Source organism: Orcinus orca, chromosome 4, assembly GCF_937001465.1.
Source record: "Orcinus orca chromosome 4, mOrcOrc1.1, whole genome shotgun sequence".
In the NCBI taxonomy this organism is placed as follows: Eukaryota; Metazoa; Chordata; class Mammalia; order Artiodactyla; family Delphinidae; genus Orcinus; species Orcinus orca.
This window is the reverse complement of record NC_064562.1, coordinates 108,946,766-108,966,227: the sequence shown is the minus strand read 5'-3', so window position 1 is coordinate 108,966,227 and position 19,462 is coordinate 108,946,766.

Below are 19,462 nucleotides of genomic sequence, written 5' to 3'. Positions count from 1 at the left end.
TTGTTTTATAATTTCTCTGATCGGTCTTTCTCACCATGCGGTGAACTGTTTTGAATTTGAAGATCCTAACACAATAATTTAAAATCAAAGATGTCGAGGGACTTCCCTGGCAGTCCAGTGGTTAGGACTCTGGCACTTTTACAGCAGGGGATGCGGGTTTGATCCCTGGTTGGGGAACTAAGATCTCACATGCCATGTGGCATGGCTAAACATAAAATAAAATTAAATTAAAAAAATAAAATCAAAGATGTTGAATCTGTATCTTCTATATGAATTTACAGAAACAGGCAAAAACACATTATCTTAAATAATTTCGACATAGCTAACATGTATTTAGTGCTTATTAACTGCCAGTTGATTTTCTAAATGCTTTCAATCTTTTAAATTCATTTATAGTGTCTTTTTTTGGAATTACAATCTAGGGGTTTCTGGATTCCTAAAATGGTAGTCTTTACACCAAGTTTTGTCTCCTCAGGGAAGCTGGGTTTAAATTCTGGCCCTGTGCTTTATTCATTTTGATATTATGTATTTTAGGGTTCTTCAGAGAAACAGAACCAACAGGATATATATAAATATATAGAGAAAGATTTATTATGAGGGATTGACTCATGTGATTATGGAAGCTGAAGAGTCCCACAGTCTGCCATTTGCAAGCTGAGGCTCAGGGCAGAGGGTGGTATAGTTTCAGTTCAAACCCAAAGACCCAAGAATCAAGAGTGCCAGTGTCTGAGGGCAGGAGAAGATGGACATCCCAGGTAAAGCAAGAGAGCAAATTCACCCTTCTCTGCCTTTTGGTTCTATTCAGTCCCTCAATGGATTTGATGATGTCTACTTATATTAGTGAGGGTGATCTTCTTTACTCAGTCTACCAATCAAATGCTAATTTCTTCTGGAAACACCCTCACAGACCTACCCAGAAATAATGTTTTACCAGCTTTCTGGGCATTCCTTAGCCCATCAAGTTGACACATAAAATTAACCATCACGTTGAGCAAGACACTTAATCCCATGGGGATCAGTTTTCTGTTGTATAAAAGAAGGATTGAGTCACCCACTTCTCAGCATGCTAGGAAGATGGAATCACATTTTCTTAGCTCTCTGTGCCAGTGGGGTATATAATAAACTCTTATTATCTTTCACCTTCACTTCTCAGATTAATGTAACCATACGATGAAGGAAGAAAGACACGAGGGAGTTCAGGGTATAGAAAAGATAGTGACTATAATTGTTGAGCACTTCAAGGTGAAAAAAGAGAAGGAGTAGGATCAATGTATTTTAGGTCATGGTGCTACAAAAAGATGGGTGGAGTTGGACTAAAAGAGTGAATAAGCTGGAAAGAAAGGAAATGCTGGCCAATGAGAGGTGTACGTACAATGAAGATGTGGAACAACCACCATAGTTGGAAAAGACAACATTGAGGTAGAGCCATGGGAGTGAGTGACTGTGGTAGGTGAGTTGGCATCAACACTGGAGGAGAGGTATACAAGGAACTGAGAGGCCAGTATGGGGACAAACAACCTACACAAATATATTGGAATTTTCTAGAACATAAGACAGATATAGTGTGTTAGAGAGAGAATAAGTGGCCTAAGAGTTAAAGTGGTTAAAAAATGATCTACATGTTCCAACTAGAAAACTACCTTACTACACTGCTAGCTACTAGTGATATAATACTGTGAAATTTCTTTTTTTGAGTGTTAAATTTCTCATTTTCAAAAGGAGTATAAGAACTGTCCTGTATTACTGACATATTTTTTGAGATGATCATAAGTAATAATGCATATAAAAATTATCTATTGTAATGCATGGCGACTGTGAGATGGGTGGGGTATCATCTTGAAATTTACATCTCAACCTTTATTTTTCACGTCAATGGAACAGTTATTAATTTCATCCAATACTTGGGGCACACAGTCTGTGGTATAGAAAAGTAAGGGGACACCTATGGTTTTTTTAACTCTTTTAAAAACTGGAGACTGAGTGACAGTTGGGACTGCTTTTTCATTCACTTCCCTATATTTATCATCTATTTTCAAATACCTAACTCTGATCAATATACACGGTAGATGATTTTATTCAATAAATATTTACAGAGTATCTGTTGGATGCCAAGCACATATTCACCATATGAGATACTTTACATTTTTCCCCCAATACATCTCAGTTCACTTTACAGTGAACTTCCATTTTTAGATATTTTTCTGCTAGGTTCAGGAAAATACACCAATTTTCTTACAACCTAGATAAATTTTCATTTACAGAAAAATTCTATAGTGACCCAGGTGCACACCATACCCTGTTCCCCAACCACAAAACTCTGGTGGAGTTGATTAACTGAAGTGGAAGAAAGCAAGCAAGCAAGGAAGCCAAGCCGGTAAGCACACAAACAAAACAAAACTAAACTAGAAGATTTGAACCTGTGTATGTACTTACAACTAACTATAAAAGACCTTAAGTTGTGTACAACATTATAATTGTATACTTTGAGTTAAAGATCAATGGAATTATTCTTGCTTTTGAAATAATAATTATTAATAGTTTGAACACTTTTAGAGATGGAACCAAATATAAAATGATTCTGCTTTTATAACTACAGTCTCTAACTTGTCTGTATTTGGCAATAGACTTTAAATTCTTAGAAAGTAAGGGGCATGTTATCTTTGTATTTTTGTTCCTAGGGCCTAGCACACAGTAGGTTCTCATTAAATGTTAATTGCTCTTAATTAGATTAAAGACAGATGGGATTTATATAGAACAAAATAATCTTTAAAATGAATTATAAACCTCAAACCAAAACAAGCTAACATTTTCAAGTGTGAAAATAAGTATTATTTCTAAATGAATCTCATATGTCATGAATCAAAACTGTAGTATCTCAAATATTTTTACCTTTAGATTTGAAGCAAGCAACAGCTATGCAAAATGCTTCTAAATGTTAAGAACATGTTTGTGTAGGATAATTTACATGTGACTTTGAACGGTAGTTTAGCTCACCCCTCCACCCTTCAAACATCTGGTATGTTTCCAATAAATAAGGCAGCAGAAAAGGTAATATAGAAGAAAAACTTGCTCAGGGGTTTAGGGATATAAGTTTGTTAAGCTGTGGGATTATGGATGTATATGCTTTTAATCATGGAAGATTATGTGCATACAATCAGAATTTTTATTAAAAAATATAAATAGCTTCTGAACAACTGTTGAAATTTAAAATGGAAGCAGTGAGCTCCAAGGGCAATGTAATTTTCTTAACAATTACAGCTTCCATTCCATGAGAATTTTCATTTTGCCAGCCATGGCAATGGGCAAACTGAGTTCATTACCTTTTGTCCTTAAAACCATCTTAAAAGATAGGTATGGTCTTCAGTTTAATTATGAAGGAACTGAAGTGCAAAGAGTTGAACAAAGTAGCTGCAGTTCACAAAATAGAAACCAGCAGAACAAGATTTGACTTTGGGTCTCACAGGTGCGAAGGCACATGCTCTTTTTGCTACCTATCTCTTATAGTTCGCGTGAAACTAAGGTAATGATAATGTAAACACTTTACATAAATTAACATATTTAATCCTTACAGCAAAACTATGGGAGAATTGAGGAGACAAGTTATATGAATTGACCAAGGGCAAATAGCTGACATGTGAGAACAGGCTCTTAAGCACAAACTACACTGTTTTCTTTATATAAGAGAAATTATGGACAGCTCCTAGCTCGAAGCATGACGTGTATTGGGCACCAAGTAAATGTAAACTCCTTTCTCTACATATTCTCAATGATTTCCGTAAAGTGAACACTTAACATGTTTGTTGACTAAATCGTGGAAATGATAATATATGTATTATATAGGTATATTAAAAAAGCAGAACAAATACTAGATACCCCCTCAGACTGTTGTTTTATATGGCATTTCAGTCCTCCCATTTATAGGAGAAATATGATTTTCTATATTTAGGTTTATAGAAATATCTGGCACGGTCATCCCTTTTGGGTTATGTCTGTTTCATAAACTCCTGTAGTCGGGGCATTTTCATCTAAATGCCAGGCAATTTGTGATTACTCTTTGTTTTATGACCTTTCAGTTAGTATGCAATCTATTTGACAGCGCTCATCCAACACCTACAGCAATTTTGCCTAATATGAGAGCTAGTTTTCCTGAGACACTAACTTGGGCCTGAATAAATCAAATATGTCCCAATACTTCTACAAGCCTTCCTTAATCAACTTATCTTCAAATGGTATGACAAAAAGAATCATGTTTGCTGGCATGATTTGTTTCTTTGGAAATCTGTGCTAATTCCAGTTTATAGTCTATTGCTTTTTCTTAACTAGACTATTTTTATGAATAGGTAGTTCATCATTCCAGTGAAGCTAGAAATGAATATGCTTAAGGAGAGAAGAGGTTTTATACCACCATCATATGGCAGATCATTGAACTTTATCATTTGCCTTCATTTTATTTAAATAAATAGATAAAATTGGTAGGGAGACCTTTTGAGGGATATTTATTTGGTTTATGGTCATTTCATGCCTCTGTCCCCCCTTCCACCCCGCCACACACACACATACAGTTGAGCATTCATGTCTGTATTCTTTGCTCCCTCTAAATAGAATATCTGTTTTGGGGGGAAAAGAAGTAACGATTTTTATAGCTATTTTGTTGCCTTCCATCCCTATCAAAATAAGAAGCACATAGTAGGTGATCAACAATTCTAGCTGGTTCATATTCTCAGTCAACTGAGAAGGGGTATAAAGTTGTGGTTGACAAACTTTAGATTTAATCTTCTTTGATTCCTACTGGCTGTGTAATTTTGGGAAAGTTATTTAAACCTCAGCTTTTCATCTGTGCATTGGGGCTGATAACAGTCCTTACCACATGGGGTCAAATGAGATAAATAGCACTGTGGTGGGCGCATTGTAAAGACTGAAAATATTATTCTCTTTAGTTGTTTATTTAAAAATATTTATTGAACACCTACTATAAGCCAGTTGTGGCCTGAGCTAAGGGGTAGGAAAGTCAAATTGTTTTTGACTTGGAGGAGACTGAGAAATGGCGAGATACACAACAGAATGTAATAAGTATTACAATCCATTTTGTGAAAATATGGCTTAGCAAATGTCTAAATGCCTGAGAATCAAGGAAGAATTCAGAGAGAAAATAGTGTTTGAACTGATATCTAAAGATGAACCAGATCAAAAGCAAGGAAATTGCAGGCATTTAAATATATGATTAAATTGCTTTTCTATGTGACAAGTTCTTTCGTGAAATTTGCTGTGTACAAGTATACTAGTGTTCTCCAGACACACAGAACTAGTAGGATCTATATATATATGTATATCTGTATCTAATCTATATCTATATCATATGGATATATAAAAGATTTGTTATGAGGAATAGGCTCACACAATTATGGAGGCTGAGAATTTTCACACTCTTTCCTCTGCAAGCTGTAGACCCAGGAAAGTTGGTGGTATAATTCAGGTGAAATTCGAAGACTTGAGAACAAGAAGAGCCAATGGTATAAATCCCAGTCTGAGGTCCAGAGACCATGAGATGAGATGAGATGACCCAGCTCATCCAGTGAGGCAGGAAAGAAGAAGCATATTTCTTTTTCCTCCACTTTGTTTTTTTAACATCTTTAGTAGTATAATTGCTTTACAATGGTGTATTAGTTTCTGCTTTATAACAAAGTGAATCAGTTATACATATACATATGTCCCCATATCTCTTCCCTCTTGCATCTCCCTCCCTCCCACCCTCCCTATCCCACCCCTCTAGGCGGTCACAAAGTACCGAGCTGATCTCCCTGTGCTATGCAGCTGCTTCCCACTAGCTATCGGTTTTACATTTGGTAGTGTATATATGTACATGCCATTCTCTCACTTTGTCCCAGCTTACCTTTTCCCCTCCCTGTGTCCTCAAGTCCATTCTCTAGTAGGTCTGCGTCTTTATTCCCATCCTGCCCCTAGGTTCTTCATGACCATTTTTTTTTTAGATTCCATATATATGTGTTAGCATACGGTATTTGTTTTTCTCTTTCTGACTTACTTCACTTTGTATGACAGTCTCTAGGTCCATCCACCTCACTACAAATAACTCAATTTCATTTCCTTTTATGGCTGAGTAATATTCCATTGTGTATATGTGCCACATCTTCTTTATCCATTCATCTGTCGATGGACACTTAGGTTGCGTCCACGTCCTGGCTATTGTAAACAGAGCTGCAATGAACATTGTACCACAGTGTTCATTTCCTCCACTTTTTGTTCTATTCAGGCCTTCAGGAAATTGGATGATGCTTACCACATTGGGGAAAGCAATCTATGATTCAAATGCTAATCTCATCCAGAAACACTTCACAGATGTACCCGGAAATAATGTTATATTTGGGTACCCCCATGGCCAGCCAAGTTGACACATAAAATTAACCATCACAACAGGCAATACACTCACTGAGTATTTTTATATAATTTGCTTCAAATGGAGCGAGGTCCTTCTTTTCAACACGCACTATGCAATATACCTCTCTAATTATCATCCCAACAATATACACTTAAAACATTTTCTGTTGGAGAAGTATGTTTACATGTGTGTATGTGTGTGTGTTTAATTTAACAATTTAACAGTTTCTTCACGGTGATAGTGGAAAAGTAACTTAACCTATTTTGAATCCTAGGGTACTCATCTATAACATGGGACAGCTACTCCTGACTCACAAACAATAAATGTGTAGAACCCTGGTGACTTTTCAGTTTAGGTTCTTGCCCTGGATCATAGTGTGACTTTAATATGCAAGGAATTTTTGTGTTTGGGAAATAACATGACTTCCTACATTGCTGCATGGTTTATTCATTGGATAACTTAGGGTTTTGGAAAGGGTCTTTTCTTTCTCATGTATAATTTCACTAAAATAAGTAGGTCAGGGTTTCAACTCCATGAGATTTCTTAAGTACCCATATTCTTTTTCTTTTGTTTCTCTGTCACTCCCTGTGGTGTTTTCTTGTGTGCTTGCAAAGTTTTTTCACCATCTCAATGTACACATCCCAGCCTATGGGAAGGGAGAAAGAGGACAGAGAAAAAAAGAAACTTCCTTATAAGGACACCATGCAGAACTTGAACACATCAGTCCCATCAGATTTGCTGGACAGAATTTAGTCGAGGGGTTTTAACTGGTTGCGAGGGTGTCTGGGATATATAGTCTTTAACCAGGAGACTATGTGCTCAGCTGAAACCCAGAGGTTTAATTATTAAAAGGCAGAAAGGAAGAATGGATACTAAGGAATAATTAGCAATCTGTACCATGTGCACACCATTGCAACAATTCTTTAAGGGTGATCTTTTTGTCCATATTCAATGGATAAGATAGTTGAAATTCAGAGAGAGGAAATTACTTGTCAAAGTCACATAAATGTGCAGATCAAATAAGAACGGCAATTACAATCAAGACAGCGCTACACTAGGTTCTCCGCTATAAAAGAAAAGGAAAAAAATAGCTACTTAATGTTGTTTTGCCACCCAACAGAAAACAGGCAGCTACAGTGTTCATGTGCCATTGACAAGGCTATGTTTTGCAGGCAATCTTGTGGGAGCTGACATAACAGGAAGAAAATTAAATCATTGAAAGTAGTAGCTAGAGTTAAGCCCTTGGGAGAGAAAAAAAAAAAAAAAGCATGACTTGTTTTCAATTACATGATTACACAGGTCTCAAAGATTCTCCTGTATGTCCCAGGTAGTTAAAATCTCCCTTCTTTTTAACCATCAGCTTTTAGTTGAATTTTTAGTTTGAGAGAACAGCCCTGAGAACACAAGTAATATACATTTACAGGTAAAACAAATTCAACCCTGAAAATATGGGGATAACAAGATAATAAAAAATGTGGGAGCAAAAACATTGGACAAGGCCTATTAATTTGCCAAAATTTTGAGGTCAGATGTCCACAAGCCATGAAATTGTTTAAAACTTGCTCTGGATAAATAAATATATGTTTGGAAGAATTGCTTACACAGTGATTTTTGAGCTTCCTATTTAGGAAAATGATAAGAAAAGTGAGAGAAAAAATTTCTTAGAGCCAGTGACAACATGAATACTAGGGAATATATCCATGCAGAAAGATGACCTATTCAGCAGTATATAATCACTGACCCTACTCTGCCTCATTCATGAGAAGAAGTTTCTAAGCAGCTTCAATTATTGCATAGTCTTCAGTACTTCTTTCAGGCATTAAAAATTTTCAATCAGCTATCTAATTTTATTTTGGAGTTCTTACCTTTTAAAATTCTTTTACTTTTTTTCATTATGTTAGAAAAACTCAATTAGATTCCACTGGTTTTAATACTCTTCCTTTACCCTACCAATTTCCCTTAAAGATGGGTTGCCTATAGGCTTTGTTGGTAGGTAAATTTGGAGGAAAGTAGGGAAGTTTTGGTAGAAAGCAAAAAATATTCCACACTGAGAAGCTAGAATTTGAAAATAGAAGCTGTTCCTATATGTTGAGCATCATGGTTAAAAAGAGAATCTCAGTTGATTTCTTTGATAGAATTAATTAATTAATAGCAATGACAAAAAAAAATGTTATGATCCCAGCATCTCACATTACACTTGTCACCCCTAAGATTCCTTCTCATCCTCTAATGCCCCCACTCACCAAAAACTGATGAGTAAATTCAGAATCCTTGGCTAAGTAGCCTTTGGAAATTTTTCTCTCCTTGGTTATCAGTCAATATTTGAGGAATAAACAGTAAGCCCTGTAATATAGTAACTTTCTAGTGTGCAGAATTAAGCAAAACATTAACTGTGATGATGGAAGAATGGAATTAGATGCTGTGTAGATTGATTTTAGTAGTTTACAAAATCCAAATATTTGTTTGGTCTATTTATCTTGTCTTTGAGGATGTCTGAAATTCTCACTATTTTATCCAGTCCTTTGAGTAAGGCTGTGTATTAGGCTGATCAGGCTGACATGACAGAATACCACAGACTGGCTTGCTTCAACAATAGAAATTTATTTGCCATAGTCCTGGAGGCCGGAAGTCCAATATCAAGGTTCTGGCAAGGTCAGTGTCTGGTAAGATCTCTCTCCTTGGATTGCAGATGGCTGCCTTCTTACCATGTCATCATATAGCATTTCCTCTTATGAGCGCATGAAGAGAAAGAGAGAGAGAAAAAGAGAAAGGGAGAGAGAGAGCAATAGAAAAAGAAGAGATCCCTGATGTCTCTTCATCTTCTTATAAGGACACTAGTTCTATCATATTAGGGTCCTACCCTTATGATTGCATTGAATCTTGACTAAAGTTTAAATGCCCTATCTTGAAAAACAGCCACCTTTGGGGGTAGGGCTTCAACACATGACTTTTGAGGAGACTTAATTCAGTATATAAGAGATTTTGTCACCCCAAAGCACTATGAGAAAATAAATCTATATCCTGAGTGAAGAAGGAGGCCAAAGGCTTAAAATGCTCCTTAACATGGACAGCTTTGGCATATTTATTAGCTGTCATTTTAGAAATCATGAACAGGATTTTGGTAGTTTAGGACATGGGACAAAGGATTTTTCATGGAGAGGGTAAAATGGCCTAAGAAAAGACAATACACCATTTGCAGGTAGGAACGCTCTCTTAGGGACACAGGTAGTTGAAAGTTGAAGTGAGGGGCAGGGATGCAGAAATGAGCAAGAACCGTATTTGTCTCATTCTTGCTCCTTTGCCATAACCTACCTGCTTTTCTACTCCTTGGCTAACATGCATAAAGTAAATTCCTAGTAGACTCTATCATGATTTACTGTCACTGTCTTGATCCTCTTCTTGGGTCTCTTTGTCCAGTTGCCTAGTCTCAGTTTCTTACATTTGATTATAATCAGCATTGTTCTCATTCCTTGGACAATTTGACTGAAACTTTCATTAGATATAGCATTAAAAACAATAACATGCTTATCTAAGTAAAAGATGGATACTGTTCTTACAAAACTTATCTATAAAAATTTTAGCCACCATTGTCTGAAACTTATAATGTAAGTTCTTTACATTCATCTCTTCATTGTATACCTGTAACACCCCTAAAAATTATGTTCTTTATTATTTCCATGCATTTCTGGTATTGAACCTGGACCTCTTACATTTTGCTAGTATCCCTTGTTAGTTTTCCATGTTCTTGTCTCAGATTAAGAGGTTGCACCTATCCTTTAGGATATAACCTAGGATATAAAATTGCAGAGACACGGCATGGAAGATTACTTCAAATCTGAGCCCCCAAGACACAAGGGCATTGGGGCAGGTGGCCAATTCAATGCTAAACATCCATCAGAACCACTGGCTTGTGTTGATTAATGAAGATGACTGCTTTATGGGGTGGGTTTTCCACTTGACAGTAGGTTATTGTGTTTGACACTATAAGGAAGAATGTACATGAATGTTTCTGCAGACATGTCACCTCCCTTAAAGGCACCTCTCACCTACATAGTGCAGTCTGCTCATCTGTCTTATTGTGGCTGCATATCAAGGGCTCCCTTTTCCCTGAGTACCCAGGAATTTTACTGATAAACATACTGCTTGGAATTAAAGAGTACTTTAGACAGATAATTGTGCTTTCAGATTCTTAATCTCTTTTGGACATATTTCATTACTCATTTAATGTAGCTTGAATTAGATTATTTTAAAATCGATTCAATTAAATGTAATCTACAAATCATTTAAAGGCACTATCATATTGCATTATCAATGTGCGACAGTTATGTTGAGTGAGTGCCTAATATGTGCCTGGCATTATACTATAATACTAACAACAATCTGAATGTTAAATATTTGTCACCTCCATTTAAAGATGCAGAAACTGAGACATATATTTAACAGAGAGGTTAAATATCTTTTCCAGTGCTACAGAACATATAACAGCAGACGGAGCTGGGATTTGAAGCCATGGCTGGTAAACAGCAATTCTGTTGCAGTTTTACCATTTTTCTATGGTTTCTCAAATGATTTTGACTTTTCCACAGGTGATCGCAGTCACTACGTTTAGACTCTATTCCAGTGTATATAAAAGGTGTGTTTATTTGCTCTCATCACTATTTCCTCTATTTTCTAAGACTGGGCCCAAATAGTTCTATATATTTGTGATATAATTAAAAATTATGTCTTCTTTGTATATATTAGAAGTTTTCCTTGTCTTGAATAAAAGAACACCAGAGAAAAACTCAGATTAGAGTTTTCTTGAACCATGTTAAAGAAAAAGTAGAAGTTATTAATTTTCATTTGGCATTTTAAAGACATATTAAATGTCTGGAAGGTTAGGGATTTGGCTTAAACACTTGGCCCTGCTTTTTATCCACAGGCTTTTCTGTGACCTCAGAATCACTGTGCAGATTGCATGAATGGGCATATTTGGGTGTTTTTTGGAGTATTTTTTTCTGTCTTTGGGCTTCATATTTGTGTTTCCAAATGAGTGTGCATTTCTGTATGAGTAAGCACGAGTCTACTCTTTTTTCCACAGAGATGATTTTATTTCCAATGAGGTCTGTAATGGAGTTAGGGTAGCTTCTGATATGTAAGAGAATTAAAATCCTGCTTCAAGAGAAATCAACATTAACCCTTCTATTTGTTAATATTCTATCATCCTCAGGTCTCTCTGCCCACTTATTTTCTGACTAAATAATAAGCACTCTCAGAGCCAGTTTTCAAAAATTTACTTTGAAATTTTTATTTGATCAGCAGCCTCAAGATCTGAAGGGGATTACATTTTCCCCCTTTTCTTGTTTCTTGAACTAGCATAAATAATCCTCTTTGTGATAATACCCTGTCTCCCAGCGTGCTTGTTTATCATAAGAGGACTCTTGTTTCCATGGACTAATGCACTCAGAAGCTTGGCTGACTTTCTGATGTAAATGTCAGACAGGAACCATGTCTTTGCTTTTCCAGCCAAATTGCCTCGTTTTTACAACACTATGCTTGATTTATAGGGGTCTTTGAAATATTGAAATTGCCCCCTGCACTAAAAGAAATGCATCGTGTAGGCATTTTAGTATAGAAACATTAATAAGAATAATTTATAGGGGAAATGGGTTGCAGCGTTCTGGAAAATACTCAACTCTTTGAGCAAAATATGGCAGTGTCAATGAACAACACTGACATTCTAAAGGGAGGTACATATATTGAAGGATAACCAGAGTCAATCCCAAAAGAATGTCATAATTTCTTAGTTTGGATTTAAATAACCCTTATAGAAATAATAATTAAAAAAGGAACATAAGAAATTGATTCATTTTTGTTTTTCTTATAGTATGCTTCATTTCTTTATTGATAAATGGTCCATAATGATCGTCAACCACATGCTTACTGAAAAATAGGATTTCTATCTCAGTCAGGTATTTAACTGGGGAACATAGCTGTGTCTATATAGGAAATGGGGAGAATGGAGAAAGAAACTAATTTATTGTACACATTCAACATGCCAGAAACAGGGACAGGCAGCTTATATGTCTTTTTAAATTTCAGTCCTTCCATATAACATAAGAAATTGGTGTTAGTGTTCACATGTCATTGCTAAAAGTCAGAGAGGTAAAGTGACATGCCTTAAGTCTCATGGTTAGTAAATCTTGGGTCAAATATGCAATTCAGAGAACGCTTTGGTGAGGGGAAGAGAATAGAATAAAATTATAAAATAAAATAAATTATATAATTTATTTTGTATATAGTTCATTAAATACCAAAATACTACATATCCAGTGAGTCAAAATTATGTTTTTCCAAATACATGATATTACTTCAACACCAGTTAGTATGTTGTATTGTGGGAATGGGGAGTGGGTTCTGGCAACATAACGTTTATCTGTCTTTAGAGTAGTTTCATAATGGTTTTATGTATTAATTAAATATGACTATTCTATATGACTATTTTATGACTATTATAAAATATGACTATTTTATGACTATTCAAAGGTCAGAGAGAGTCTTTCAGAATGCTTTAAACAAGAACAATATTTGACAATAGACACATGGCAATAAAAATTAAAACAGTAGGTAGAAGAGAGAGTAAGAAAAAAGTAGAAATGTAATGGAAAAACAAAGAAAATGGAAAAATTGAGGGAGAAGAGGGGAAAATCTTGATTAAATCCAATGCCTTTAGGATATGGATTGCTTCTAGATAGTTTTATTTGTTCGTGTTTGATCATTTTGAGGGGTCATTATTTTTTTAACACTGGCTATGTACCAGCCTTTGTTCTGGACAATAAAGCTACAGAGTTCCATGACCTTACAAACTCCTGGGTATGACAACAAAAGAGATGTGTAATGGTGTAATGGTGTCAAGATGGGGATAATTGGGAGTCACCGTGAGAGAACAACAAAGGGCATTTAACCCAAATTTTAAATGTCAGGAAAGATTTTTTGAAGGAAGTGATAGTTAAACTGGGCTGAGACTAGAGAGGTAAGGACGAGTTAGGCAAAGATAGGGAGTTTAGGCAGGGGACAGAAAAGTATTCCAGGCACATTCTTTTATGTGCAGTATCCCATAAGAAGGAGTGAAATGGCACAGTCTAGGAGATTTAAGTAGTTTGGAATTCTTGGAGTGGAGAGTGAGAGGATGCAGGAAGTAGGACTAATGGACAGACTAAGAGTTATCCATTCTTTATTTCATTAAAGCAAACATCATTTTCACCATTGCCATCATTATGTCATTCATCTATTTACTATTCACAAGCATTTATTATATAGCAAGTGCTCTGACATTTAATGTGAATGTTTTACAATGGAAAATATTATTATATAAGTTCCTAGCAGAGTTTGGGAAAACACTCCTGTGTTTCTCTTTTGCTCACACACTCATACTACTTCTGACACCAAATATATATATTTTTTTCACACAATTAATTCTGTGTGACCCTAGCTGGGTGTCCCATAATTCAATTCAATTCTGACACTGTCTACTTGGAATTATCATCAGATCCTACAAGTTACGTGCTCAGTTCCACAACACTGCCCCCAATTCACAAACCAGTTGCAGGTTCCAGATTGTCTGCAACCTGTACTTCTGACTGGCTGTAAATTGGAGTTTCCATGACACCCTTCTTGGATTCAGCAATTTACTGGAATGACTCACAGAACTCAGAGAAACATTTACTTACATTTACCAGTTTACTATAAAGAATATAAGAAAGAGTACAGATGAACAGTCAAATGAAGAGATACACAGGGCAAGGTCCAAAAGAGAATAGTTCAAGAGCTCTGTCCCCATGCACCACTAGGCGGGGCACCACTTTCCTAATATGTGGTTGTGTTCACCAACCCAGAGGCTCTTCAAACCCCATACTTTGGGATTTCTATGGAGGATTTATCAAGCAGTTATGACCAATCATTAACTCAGTCTCCTGTCCCTCTTTCCTTTTCCTGGAGAGTGGGGACCAGCTGCCATCCTGAAGCTATGCAGGAGTCCAGTAAGATTTACCTCATTAGAACAAAACACACTCCTATCATCCAGGAAGTTCCAAGGGATTTAGGAGCCTTGTATTCAGGAACTAGGGCCAAAGGCCAAATATTAGAACAAAAGATGTTTCTGGTGTTCTTATCACTTAGGAAATTACAAAGGTTTTAGGAGCTCTGTTCAAGGAATGGGGGCAGAGACCAATACATATATTTTCTATTACTTCACACCAGAGGACAAGGACAGTGTTTTATTCATCCTTGTATTCTCCATGATAGCCTGAAAATTTCATTGTGAATAAAAGTTACTAGTACATATATATTTTAGATATGTGTTAAACTGCCTTGATGTTATAATTGATTCTAGATAGCAGCCAGGGGTCAGAAAATGTTTAAAACTCATGAGGAAATTAAGAAAAGAATTCCATTTACAATAGCATCAAAAATAAGTTAATTACAATAAATTTAACAAGTGTAGCACTTGCATATTGAAAAGTATGGAACATCATTGAAAGAAGTTTAAAATGACCTAAATAAGTGGAAAGACGTTATATTCATGGGTTGGAAGATTTAATATCATTAGGATGGTAATACTCCCAAATTAATCTACAGATTCAAAGTATTTTCTATCAAAATCCTAGCGGCCTTTTTTTTTTCTTTTTTTTGCAGAACTTGATCACCTATTCTAAAATTCATGGAAATGTGAGGGACCCAGAATAGCCAAAACAATTGTGTAAAAAGAAACAAAGTCAGAGGACTAACACTTTCCAATTTAAAAATTTATTACAAAGCTCCAGCAATCAATACATTGTGGTACTGGCATGAGGATAGACATATAGATCGATGGAATAGAATTGAGTCCAGAAATAAACCGTTACATTCGTGGTCAATTGATTTTTGACATTGGTGCCAGGGAAATCCAACAGGAGAAAGAATAGTTTTCAACAAATGTTCTAAGACAACTGGATATCTAGGTGCAAAAGAATAAAATTGGACCCTCACCTCATACAATATACAAATATTAACTCGATGTGGATCAAAGGCCTAAATGTAAAAGATAAAACTATAAAACTCTTAGAAGAAAACAAGGTAGTATATCTTTGTGATTTTGAATTAGGCAACAATTTCTTAAATATTACACCAAAAGTAAAAATAGATAAATTGGACTTAATTAAAATTTAAAACACATGCTTCAAAGGACAAAACCAAGAAAATGAAAAAACAACCTACATATGGGTGAAAAAATGAAAAAACAACCTACATATGGGTGAAAATATTTCAAATCATATGTATGGGTCCTGATAAATCATATGTATGGGTCCTATAAGGGACCCATACATAGAATATATGTATATATTCTTTTACAACCAATTATAAAAATACACATAACCTAAGCAAAAATTAGCAAAAGACTTAAAAAGATATTTCTCCAAAGAAGATATCCAAATGATAATAAGCACATGAGAAGAAGCTAAGCATTGTTAATCACCAGGGAAGTGCAAATCAAAACCACAATGAGATACCACTATTACCCACTAGGGTGGCTGTAATCAAAAAGACCAATAATAACAAGGGTTGATAAGGATGTAGAAAAATCAGAACCCACATAAACTTTACTTGGGAATGTAAAATGGCACAGCTACTTTGGACAACAGTCTATAAAATGGTATAGCTACTTTGGACAATATTCTGGCAGTTCCTCAAACAGTGAAACATAGTTACCATACGTTCCAGTAATTCCATTCCAAGAGAAATGGAAACTTGTCCAGAAAAAAACTTCTACATAAATGTTCATAGAAGAATGATTTATATTAGAGAAAGAGTGGAAATACTCTAGATGTTCATCAATGGATAAACAAAATGTAGTATAACCATACAATGATTATCATTTGACCATATAAAGGAATAAAGTACTGATATATGCAATAAGACAGATGATTATTGAGAGTGCTATGCTAAATGAAAGAAGCCAGATACAAAGGCTACATATTATACAATTTCATTATATGAAATATCAGAATAGACAGATCCATAAAGACAGAAAATAGATTAGTTAAGAAAAATACATGAGGATGATTTGAAAGTCTCTTCTTTCTGTCCCTTGCAATAGGGCTGAGTTATCCAAAATCCACATTACACGCAATGCCTAGGGTCCATGATAATATTTACTACAGTTTCACTGCAGAATATAATTTTGATATTTATTTTTATACAAATGCATTAATAAAATGTAATTTTTTAATGGAGAAAGGGTCAACAAGGGCAATGTAGGTAAGTCGCACCAAAGTCATCATCAAATCCTATGCACTTCAACTGAAGGCCTCCCTGCCACCTCCCACCCCTAAGGTAGAAAGCCTTGGGATGAAACAGAAGCTATATGTATCATGGTAAATTGCAAAAGTGGCCATGATACTCTGCAGTGCTTCCTATTAAGCAGTGGGTTCAAGTTCCCCATGCCTCGTATGTCTCACCTTTGATCAGGAGGATGTGGCAAATGTGACATGTGAGGCTTCCAAGCCTAGATCACAGCAGGTCTTGCAGTTTTCAATCTCATGCCTTTGGGACTGGGCATGTGGACAATCCTTGTCTAGCCTGATGGAAGATGATAGACCAGGTAGAGAGAGGATCCAGTCATCACACCAGTCCCAGGAAGCCAATCTAAAACCAGCATGCTTAACCTGCCTGACAGCTGATGGCAGGCACAAGAGCAGAGATCACCGGAGCATGGTTTCTCATTTAACGTTGAACACAGCCTAACACAATCACTTACATTTTCGTGTTTAACTCCAAATTCGATATACTAGCTCATAAAAACTTGTTTAAAAATCTCAGTTTTCAAGAATTTATTTTTGAGATTGATCTAGTTGGAATTTCATTACCTGTTTTCTCCAGTGGTTTTAGAAGATTATGCCCTATGCTTGATTTCAGAAGGAGGAGCAGTTAACACTGTCTGTGTTGGGAAGCAAAGTGGTCTCCAGAATAAAATATGTGATCTTGGCAGGAGGAGGGTGTTGAAATATAATTTCTGACTCTTGGATCAACCTCAAACATCACATGCAGGCATTTTCTTACAAAACAACATGATGATTTACTTTATTTAATTATTTAAAAGTGCTAACAAGAATAAACAGTAACAGCATACAAAACATTGGGTTTTGAATGCATAGCCTCAGGGTCCAGGTAATGGTGATTTTCATAACTTAAAATAAAAACACAATTAAAAAAAAAGTGAAACATGCTGTTTACTTTCATTCTGAAGTTAGGTGGTCAAAAAAATAAAGGCTTTTCCTCTGAGTTTGACCCTAAAACAAACTGGTTATTGTTTTCTCTCCAACAGAAGTAATTATAAGCCTTAAGTTACAGCACACCACAACACAAACCCCAGATAATTGTAGGATTACATAAAAGGATGAAAAAGATATAAATATATTTTATCTGTAAGATGGGATTGGAAAACTTTCTAACCATAAAAGCAATGGGAAAAATCACAAAAGGATATATCAGATTCGATGCTTTTAATTATTTTTTGTCTGCAAAAAGACCATAATATTAAAATGCAAATAGAAAACTAGAAAAATATTACATGCAAATTACATGACACATTAAAAGTTAATATCATTTATACATAAAGAGTTCATACAAATCAAAAAGGAAACATTTCCATAATTCATCAGGATGAAATTAGATGTTTTATCAACTTAAAAAAATCAGTTTTAATCAAAGAAACTCAAACTAAATAAGAATTTTATTTTCACCCATGAATAATTCAACAAACAAACTTAAATTCTGCTTTTGCTGGATACCATTTTGAGGTGTTACTCTTACCAAACTAAATAATCATACTTTTCAGTTTCGTGAGAAAAAAATAGATCAGTAGGCCCACAATGTATGGTCATGCAGGTTGTGCACTGCATAAAGTGCTCAGTTTAAGATGCAGGTGGGCTCCTGAAAACCATGCTTTCCTCCACCTATCAAGCCATAAACCCTGATAAGAGCTACATCTATTTGGTAAAATTAGGTATTACAAATATTTTATATAGGCTAGTGGAGGCTCAATGTGCATGTATACAACATATATACACACATAAAATAGAAAAGGCAGTGAAATATGGTAACTACTATGGGGAATTTTTAGAGTTTTATGAGAGTTTATTCTGGTGTTTAAGGGTGGGATTCTGGGAGGAGATGTCATGAGCAGAGTTCTGAAAAATAAACTGGAATTGATGTCACAAATAAATATTCACAGAGAACAGAAGATGTAATGTTCTAGAAGTGAAAGAATGCATGGTCCATTTAGCATGGCCAGACTTTAGTGTGTGGAGTGTGTCGTCAATGACTGAGAAGGAAAAAGATAGAAAGGGCTTTATATGACATAGTAGGAGTTTGGTGTATCCTGAAGTTAATAAAATCATAGATGAGTTTTCAAGCAGAAAAATGACAAAAAGATTTGAGTTTTAGGGAAATTGATCTGGCTACATTAAGCAGAATATATTGATAATGGTCTTGGAAAGGGATTAAACGTCTGACACGTTTCTCTGTTCCTCTGGGTATATGATCGCCAGGTCTTGCAGTGCCTTGCTATGATGTTAGACCTGAGTTCTTTGAGACACGTGCAAACCTGAATTAGATATTCTTTCCCCACCCCACTCCTGCTTCTTCCACCCTATGTAATGCAACAGTTCCAAAATTAAGGGATGTGTTTGTCATAGAATTTGAGACTGACCCAGGTGACTATTATTCTGAACTCCAAATTCCTGGAAGAGGGAATCTGGTCAGTTTAGAGAGTGCTGGGTGATTTGTCAGGTCCAACAACCATGGCTAGTTACAAAGCTGCCTTACTGCCCCTCCTTGCTTCAATGAATGAAGATAGGACAATTCCTAAGGAAAAGGAAGTGTTTGGATTCATTTTGACACAACTAAAATATATTGTGTTCAATCAGGCTGGGAAAGTCAGCCATAAAAGAGAGAGATGGAAGGGAATGGGAGGAACATCAGGAGAATGGCTGATATAGTTAAGAAATATAGTTACAAAAATGATCTTAAATATATCAAGACTTTTAATGT